The sequence below is a fragment of the Adiantum capillus-veneris genome, chromosome 19 (genome assembly GCF_014529385.1).
Source record: "Adiantum capillus-veneris isolate H3 chromosome 19, ASM1452938v2, whole genome shotgun sequence".
Classification (NCBI taxonomy): Eukaryota; Viridiplantae; Streptophyta; class Polypodiopsida; order Polypodiales; family Pteridaceae; genus Adiantum; species Adiantum capillus-veneris.
Window position 1 is genome coordinate 114,406,557 of NC_140949.1, and position 8,626 is coordinate 114,415,182.

An 8,626-nucleotide genomic window follows, 5' to 3' on the forward strand; every position below is an offset into this window, starting at 1 on the left:
AGACAAAGGGAGCAGGAGGAGTGGGAGAGAGCCGAGGCAGAGAGATCCCACCTGGCTAAGTTACAAGCATGGGTAGAGGCACATAATAAGGTGACAGGGGACAAAGCTCGAGACGTTGGGAACTCTAAGCCTTCAAAGATTCCCTAGAGAGATAAACAATGTGCAAAAAAGAAGAAAGACAAGCTCACACCCGAAGAGCAATGGGCACAAGAGGAGAGTATACAAATTACCCTCCTTAGTGGGCCACGTAGCCAGCTCCTCCACTGTGACCAACAACACAGAAGAAACAGAGATGCAGGCCAAGAATAGTGGCTTTGCGGGAGATTTATGAGAGTACTAGGAAGTCATGCATTGTGGGCGTCCCGCCACCACCGTACGGTCTCCCTCGGCTTCGACAAAACTCGACTGGCGATGTCCCATTGGCCACAGAGAGTTTTTGTGGTTAGTTTTTTTGCGAATTATATATGTGGGTATGGGGAAAATGGCTGACATAATGCCAATGATTTTTACAATTTCATTTGGGTTTGTCACCCCTTGACCTAGACGTAAGGCACAGTGGGAGAGGACCCAGGGTGCTTGCCTGTAAAGACATATATACAAGGCCGCCTCGCAATCCACCAATATCCATTTTCTATCATTAAGGATGAGGAATCATTGACGAGGATGGCACTTAATGCTTTGGACTTGAGCAGCACCGCAGTACCATACTTGGAGAACTCTGTGTGAGCAACTCAAAGAATTGATGGTCCCAGGTGGCTCAGGTTGTGGCCCCACCCAATGGGCACATTGTGAGAGCCCCAATTTGCATTGCGAACTTATCAACATGGTATGCGGTCTACAAAACATTTGAAAGGACTTTAATACTTGTTGTAAAGAAACATAGAAAATCTTTTAAGCTAAAAAAAAATTATCTCAATTTCTTCATCCATTTCTTCAAGAGTTTTCCTTGTAAGGTTGATGCTAGAGCGATCATCTCTACCCATAATTAGAATCGACGGTTTGTGTGGATGGAAAGTTCTTTCTGGGACACTTTCATAAAAGGAGGCACATGATTTAATCTCCACTAGGATACTTGTCACCGTTTGCACCAGCGTCTGTTTGTTTCATTGGAAAGGAAGGAGAGGCTTTCCGGGAGGCTTTGGTTTTTAAAGTCAATTTGAAATTTGGCTATCTCTTCTTTTCCACTTGGATCCTTCATGCCCGCATAGATAGCAAGCACTGAGAGCAACTCATCTTCACTGACTCCTAGTGTTTTAGCAATGTCGTCAAGGAACAAAAATTGACAACCCTTGACTACCATTACATGCAAAGTGAGAATTTAGAGGTCAAGAACTTCCTCCAACACCTCATCTCCCTCTATCATCCGATCTTCCTCCTCAGTGGAGTTGGGATCTTGCAAGAGGAAAGGTGTCATATATGCTTCAGTTTGCTCATCACCCTCTTTGATAACTTCATTTGACTCCTCCACAATGGTCACAGGGTATTTCTTGCTAGCCTTTTCCTTTGATTTTGCCTTCTCCATACCCTCAAGCATAAGTAAGACAAAATCCATGTCCCAAGAAATGAATTGGGTGCCTATGCACCCCCTAAGTTTATGAGATCATCATCATCCTCTGTTGTGTAGTCCCGTTCAGTGAGCCTTTTAACAAACCTCAACAAGTGAAAGCAAAAGTTTTTGTTGGCCACGTAGAGGTATTTGAGAAAATCCAATGGCAACCAAGTCATGTCGGATCCCTCGAACACTATGGCATATTCTTCCATGTGTTGTGCCATGTAGTCAAGAAAGCTTTGGAATGCCTTAGCATGCAGGTTGACAGTGGCCTGCATGTCGATCATCCCCTTGAACACACTACTAGATCATGTGCTCAATTTGCAAGACCGACCTTGTTCAGGTGTGCAAAGTGCATCACAAGACGTTGCCATGGATTCATTCACAAAGAAGATGGCAAGAGAGCTTAGAGCTAGAGTTTTGTGAATGTGAGAAATGAAACTTAAAAAACCTAGAAAGTGACTTATATATCCAAGGTCACTTTTTAAAAAACACTTAATATTAACGTCAAATTAGCTTAAACTTAAAGTTTTTAACAAAATCATGCGACCAAGCATCAAAAGACCTCGAGGTTGAAGGCATTCACATTCACAATCAATGAAATTTAACAGTTCAATCAAAATCTCAAACAACTTGAAAATGAGATACTACCAATGTATATCTAAGATTGAGATAGTCTCGAAGATGACTGAGGTGCCAGTCATTATCCACAGAGATGTCGTGCATTGCATTTTCATGGAGTCATATTTGTAGGTCAATGGATTCTTTAGTAGTAACATCAGAGTCTAGTGCCTCCCATTCTCCCATCATTAGCATCCATCTTCTGTAGGGAAAGACCATTGACAATGTTTGCTATGCAATATAGTATCCCAACACCAATTTTTCACCAACTACAGAGCACTTAGTTCTATCTCCCTAGTGGTTGACTACCTTGGTCTCCTATCCAACTGCAAGAAAGTCGTTCATCGCACTTTTTCCTTTGCAAGTCCACATTGTTGGTGTCCTGTGAACACTCTGCAATCAAAAGATATACAAAAACCAATGTAGAGACATAAACCATGTTATTTTTGCTTTGTGGGAACCATAGGTGTACTTCATTGTTACATGCACGCCTCAATTCTCATTTTGGTTGCTGCTATCAAGACACTATCTAACTTAGGCCATTTCAGACTACAAGGTTGGTGAGTGAATCCGAGAAAGATTATCATACCCATTTTGCATAGGCATGACATAAGTATGGTTATTAAACAAATCCAATGAGGCAAGCTTAGAGGATGGACAACCAACACAGACTAATTTACCAAGGTCAATATAGATGGCCTCAAAGATCCGTGTGAAGGACTCTATTGGCTCCCACTCTACAAAATTGGATGGGAAAACATCTGCAAGGATAAACAAGCAATGATATTTTTACAATTATCAAAAGAAACGTATAAGGTGAAAATACAAAATAGACAATCTAGAACTTGACAGAAGAGTGAAATTATAGTTTGCAAGAAACCTCAACGGAGCCAATGCTATCACTAGCTTAATACACATGATGCACCTTCCAATCCGCTTACCATCTTGGGTTTGCTTGAACTCCATGATTCTCCCCATCCTCTGGTGTGTCCATGAAGCTATGTGTCTCCTTGAGACCTTGTGTGCACCTCTTTAGTCGTGCTGCATTGTCACCCACATCAATCATATTTAGTTGATCTTCACCCAACATCCACTATTGCCTTGTACATTGTTGTTCCAAGGACCCACCTCCCATAAGTCCACCATAGCCCATTTCTGACAGAGACCCAACCATTTATCTTTTTCCAAACCCGTCAACATACTGGCTGAGCCTGTTCTAATCCTTACTCTTCTCCACCATATTAAAGTCACCTATCAATAGCCACTCTCCTTCAATAGGGGTATCCCTAAGATGCATTGAAAATTTGTCTCTATCCTTAACGTTGCAAGGGCCATAAATGCTTATTATGGTGATATATTGACCTGCCCAACTGATTCTCACTCCTAGGACCCTTCTAGAAGGGTGATTTAAGACCACATTGGTTCCAAGTCCCTGTCCACAATAGAGATGACGCCACTGAACTCGTCCACTCCCTCTCCATAGAACACCAACTTCTTTCCCAATGTCTGTTTTCTTTTGCTATGAGCATCCAAATAATGTTCCATGATGGTCAACAATTAACTTCTTTATCCTTTCTAACTTCCTCCCAGAAGAGGGCGTGCTTCTTTCGAGTCTTCAGTCCTTTCACGTTCCATGATTGTATAGCTAGAGCTTTCATCATTGGGAAAGAGGGACGAATTCTTCAACATTCGAAAGAGATGTAGAGCTTTTAAAGCACGGTTTCCAGCTTAGGGCCCTAGAGTTTTTAGAGCTTAGAACTCTAGAGCTTTTAAAACGAGACTTACAACTTAGGAAAATTTGTAATTGTTTGGTTTTGCTAATATAGTTTACTCACCATTATGAGTTCTGTGCCAAAAGAAAACAACATGATTTAACCGATAGAAAGTCAACTTCAAACATTGGCGAAAAAATCTCCAAAAAACTTCTCTTTTAACTTTGAAAAGCTACAAATAAAAAATTTTAGAGACTACACATGAAAAAACCTACACTATGTTTCTCAAAGGTTTGTAGGTTTTATTTGTCAAAGTCGACGATGCAGAAGCGTAGAGCAACGAGAGAGAGAGAGAGAGAGAGAGAGAGAGAGAGACAGAGAGAGAGAGAGAGTTGAACCAACCAACTGGGCAATGAATTAGTGATTTACAATGGAGGCAAGGTGTTGCTTATATACTAGCTTTGGGGGCCTTAGGTATCTCCCTCCGTGAATTTCCCTACCCAAGACTTTGACAAATAACTAAAATAAATACTTAAAGCCAAAATAAATATTGGGATGCTATAACTTTAACACCCTCTCTGCAATTCATAGTGGACATATGTAGAAAAAGACCAAGCCGATGAAGAAGCTACCATGGACAGCCTAATAGTGATGTCTACTACTGACAATTATGCTACCATCAGCTTTTAACCTTAGTAGAATGTCATATTGAGCATCAATTATCTCATAGAAAATTGAATTGTAGACCACACTACGTCCAAGAATCCCCATTCATGAAATGTGAACACATCACGTCCAAACTTTCCTAAACAATGAACTTTGTAACACATCTTGTCCATAATCTGGCCAACAACAATGGATTGACACACAAATCCATAGTGTTTACATACATCGAGTTGGTTTCTTGTGGGTGCATGTGTCTTTAACTTCGACCCATGGGCATCGACTTGGTTCCTTGCTAGATGCATGTGCCTCAAACTCCAACCCATGGTAATAACTTGAACTTTAATACATTGGTCCAAATTGTTTGCAGGGGTCGGAGCTCTTTTTGCCCCTCTTTGTCACTCACAAGCCTCTCTGACTGAAGCTAGTTGTGGCATAGGCCACCTGACTAGAAATTTGGTGTCGTTGCCACTGTGGCCGCCACCATGTGTCCCATGCCAATCTCCTCTGTCAAATTCTTGCTATCTTTGTCAAGATTGCCTTTGTCTTTGTCCTCTTGTGAGTTCTTGCTTTTGCCTTTGGCTTCACATTCCCGAGCCAAACAAAGTGTCTTCTCACATTTATAAAAACGGATCTTAGACCTTGTGGGTACTATGGCAGCTAACTGAGCACTTGCCCTCCCGTCCTTGTCAAGTTTTCCTTTGCCTCTATCCTCTAGCAAGCTCATGTATTTGCCTTTGGCTTCACAATCTCGAGCCAAACAAATTGAAAGCTTCCTAGAAAACTTCATCCGTGCATAGGACGTTAATTCGGTACTAGTCAATTCACTTCCCATAGCCTGGAGTCGATCTTGGTTCACTTTTGCCCGTCGAGGCGATGCCCATTACTTTGCTTTTCGCCGCAAAATGACAATGCCTTTCCTTAGACGATGGTCTAACAATGGCGTGACAAACAACCTCACTATCCAAAGCCGTTGCATTATCCACAGCCGTCTTGAGCCAAGCCACCGTAGGAGATGGAAGCTATGTGGAAAGGTTCCCAAGACAGCGCAAATTACTGCCCAAGGAAGGCGATTCTGACCATAGCCTTTCAAAAGACATTCGTGGGATAGGTCGTCTTCAAGGGCTTGCCATAACGTTTCAGAACGCTAATGGAATGCAACTCCAAAGCGCCACCAAAGAACCACTCTGATGGGTGTCTCAAGCCACCAGACCCTGCATTTCAAAATGCACTACTTTTGCTTGTCTTTTCAAACTGCCACTATGGTTGCCTTTCAAAACGCTGCCGAGTACTAGCACTTTCTTTGTCCTGCGCAGTAAATGCCATCACTAAAATGCCTTGAGAGGCAACCACTGATCTTGGCCAGTGTTTCAAAAACGCCACACAAAAGGAACGGCAAGCTTCTTTGCAACGGCCAGCTTCTTTGCAGCCTCTAAGCACTTCTCCTCCCAAGATCAACGAGCCACTTGCTCTGATATCATGTCAAAGTTGACGATGCAGAAGCATAGAGCAATGGGCTTTAAGTAACCCCCTCAATAAATTGCCCTATCCAAGAATTCAACAAAAAAAAGCTAAAATCCTAAAGACAAAATAAATATTGGGATCACATTTGGCTACTCACTTGAGATGCTATAACTTTAACATTATAGCATTTGTTGAGAAAGGACCACTGGCCTTGTACATCAAGAGGAAAATCTTGAATTTGTCTCAAACACCCGGCGGTTCCTTGCTTGCCAAATATGGTGAAAGAAGTAGTACCTGATTATTTGTATGCAGACAAGCAGAGTAGGACTTCCCAACCTGTTACTACCAAAGAACAAATTAGTCTCGAAGAACTTAATTTGGCATGTCCTTTGAATCCACTTGCATATTTTCCCAGCCATGCCACTGATTTCCTGGCATCCCATGAAAAGGTGGGCTAGGACTTCACTAGCTATTCTGCACCCCGAGCACCGATCGGACCCGATTCCTCTTTCTTGTATCTTTACGCCCATCGACAGAGCACCCCACATCACTTTCCACAGAAATATCTTCATATACTGAGGCCACCTTGACTTCAAGATGTTCTCCATGACTCCCTCCCACCGTTTTTCCGTCCATTGCCTCTTCCATAATTTGTTGAGGGGGCTACACCAATTAGCCTCGTACATTAATGCATGGTAAATGCCTTTAGAATGTGGTTTCCAAAAGAGGCTACTCCCGGGCCATCTCCAAGCGTCCCATTCAAAGTTGGATTCACAAATTGGCATCGCCACTTTCTCAAGCTCTTTCATCACCTTGCAGACTAGTAAGATCTCAAAGCCATTCAGTTGAAATTGGATGGCTAAAGAGTCAGCAGTTTTCCAACACTTCCTGTTGCAATCTCAGAATTGCTATAATCGAGCGAGCCCCTTATTATTCACATTTATGGCCATTTCTATCCAAAAGGGGCTTTGCGGCGGCCCCAATATTCTAGAAAGGCATGGGACCATTGCAAAATGGAGTTCTTAAAGTATATGGTTGCTTCCCCCCATTCCAAAACCTCAGCTGCTCTTTTGCACTTCCTCATTAGCTTCCCTGAGAGTCCACGATATCTAAGATAAGACCACTTTGGGGCGAGAAGTTTGTCGTGCATCACAACCCCCTTCCACTTTCCCCCTTTCGATCCCAGTTTTACTGCATCAAGCATTCCCTTGGTCATGATAGCCCAAGCTTGGTCCTGTTTAGCCAATGACACCATAAATTTGGGACATACAAGCCTCAGAGGACTGGCCTCAGAGGATTGGTCTAGAACAATACATATCATGATGACATCTTGTAATAAGTAAAGCCTAGGAGTAGTTTTGGTTTCTCTGTCAAGCAGAGAACTTGTAATCCTTTGACCCTCAAGGCTCGGTCTGAGCTCGAGGTTGGTGTATATTTCTGATGTCCTTAATACTATCCACTCACAATTGTGAGTTTTGCAAAACAAAAAAGAGAGCACTTCAAGGAATCTCCGTCACATTTACGTCTCCCTTAGTGAAAATATATCAACAAGCCATGAGGCTCTAGATATGCCAATGACACAAATAACTTGGTGCTAAGGAAAATTCGTTTTTGCAACCATACACACCTCCCCTTTATAATATGTTTATAAGAAATTTTTGAAAAAAGGGCTAATTTTTATTATTTTTGTTAAAATCTTGGTGGATTTTCCTTTCCTCTTTCTAATTTTTTATTTTCTAAGCAGAATGATTGTAAGCTGGGGCACACTTTTCCTTAACATTGTAGGAAACCCTTTATTTTTGTAAGATTGGCCTTTTATTCTATAATCTCTCAAGGAGGTGGGGTTAGGGTCTGCTTTCATCACTTATGCAAACACTATCTTGAATAAGAGAAGTGAAAAAGTGGTAAGAAATGGAGAGCTAACATCACATTTTGATCTCTGGTGATCTACTTGATATCATAGTTTTTTTCTCACGCGCCCGATTGGCCAACCATGCTTCCGGACGCGTACGAGCATGATTGACGTATGATTGCCTTTTCTATTCGTGGGGCAGCGAATTTAATAATCCGGCAAAATTTAATTGTCTATGATGTTTAAACTTAAAACTTTAAAGTTTTAATGTATTCCGTGGTTTTGTGTTGCTCCAATGCTCTGTAGTGTTTTAAAGTTTAAACTTGTATTCTGTGGTTTTTGTGCTACTCTCTACTGTTTTTTAGCGTGCGGTATGGTATCCCATGTATGGAATCTTCTGAGGGTCTTAACCGGGCTCGTGGCGGGCTTCCATACCCGCACGCGTATGCCGCATGGTTGACGTTAGAAAAAACTATGCTTGATATAGTTGCCCTCTCCCCATTTGTTAATAGTGATGGATGGGCTCATCTTGTTGATCCAAGACTGAATCAATGAGGGTCTTATCTTCGGCCTCAACGAAGAATATACGTGTTTACAACTTTCTGCTAATGATAGGGAAGAGGAGCTAACTAGAGACACTTAATTTGAAAAATAGTGTTTTTTTTTCCAGGGAGGGGGGGGGGGGGGGGGGGGGGGGGGGGATTTTGCAAATAGGATCATTTTGAAATCTGAAAACTGTGACTCCATCTGCTAAATACCATCTTG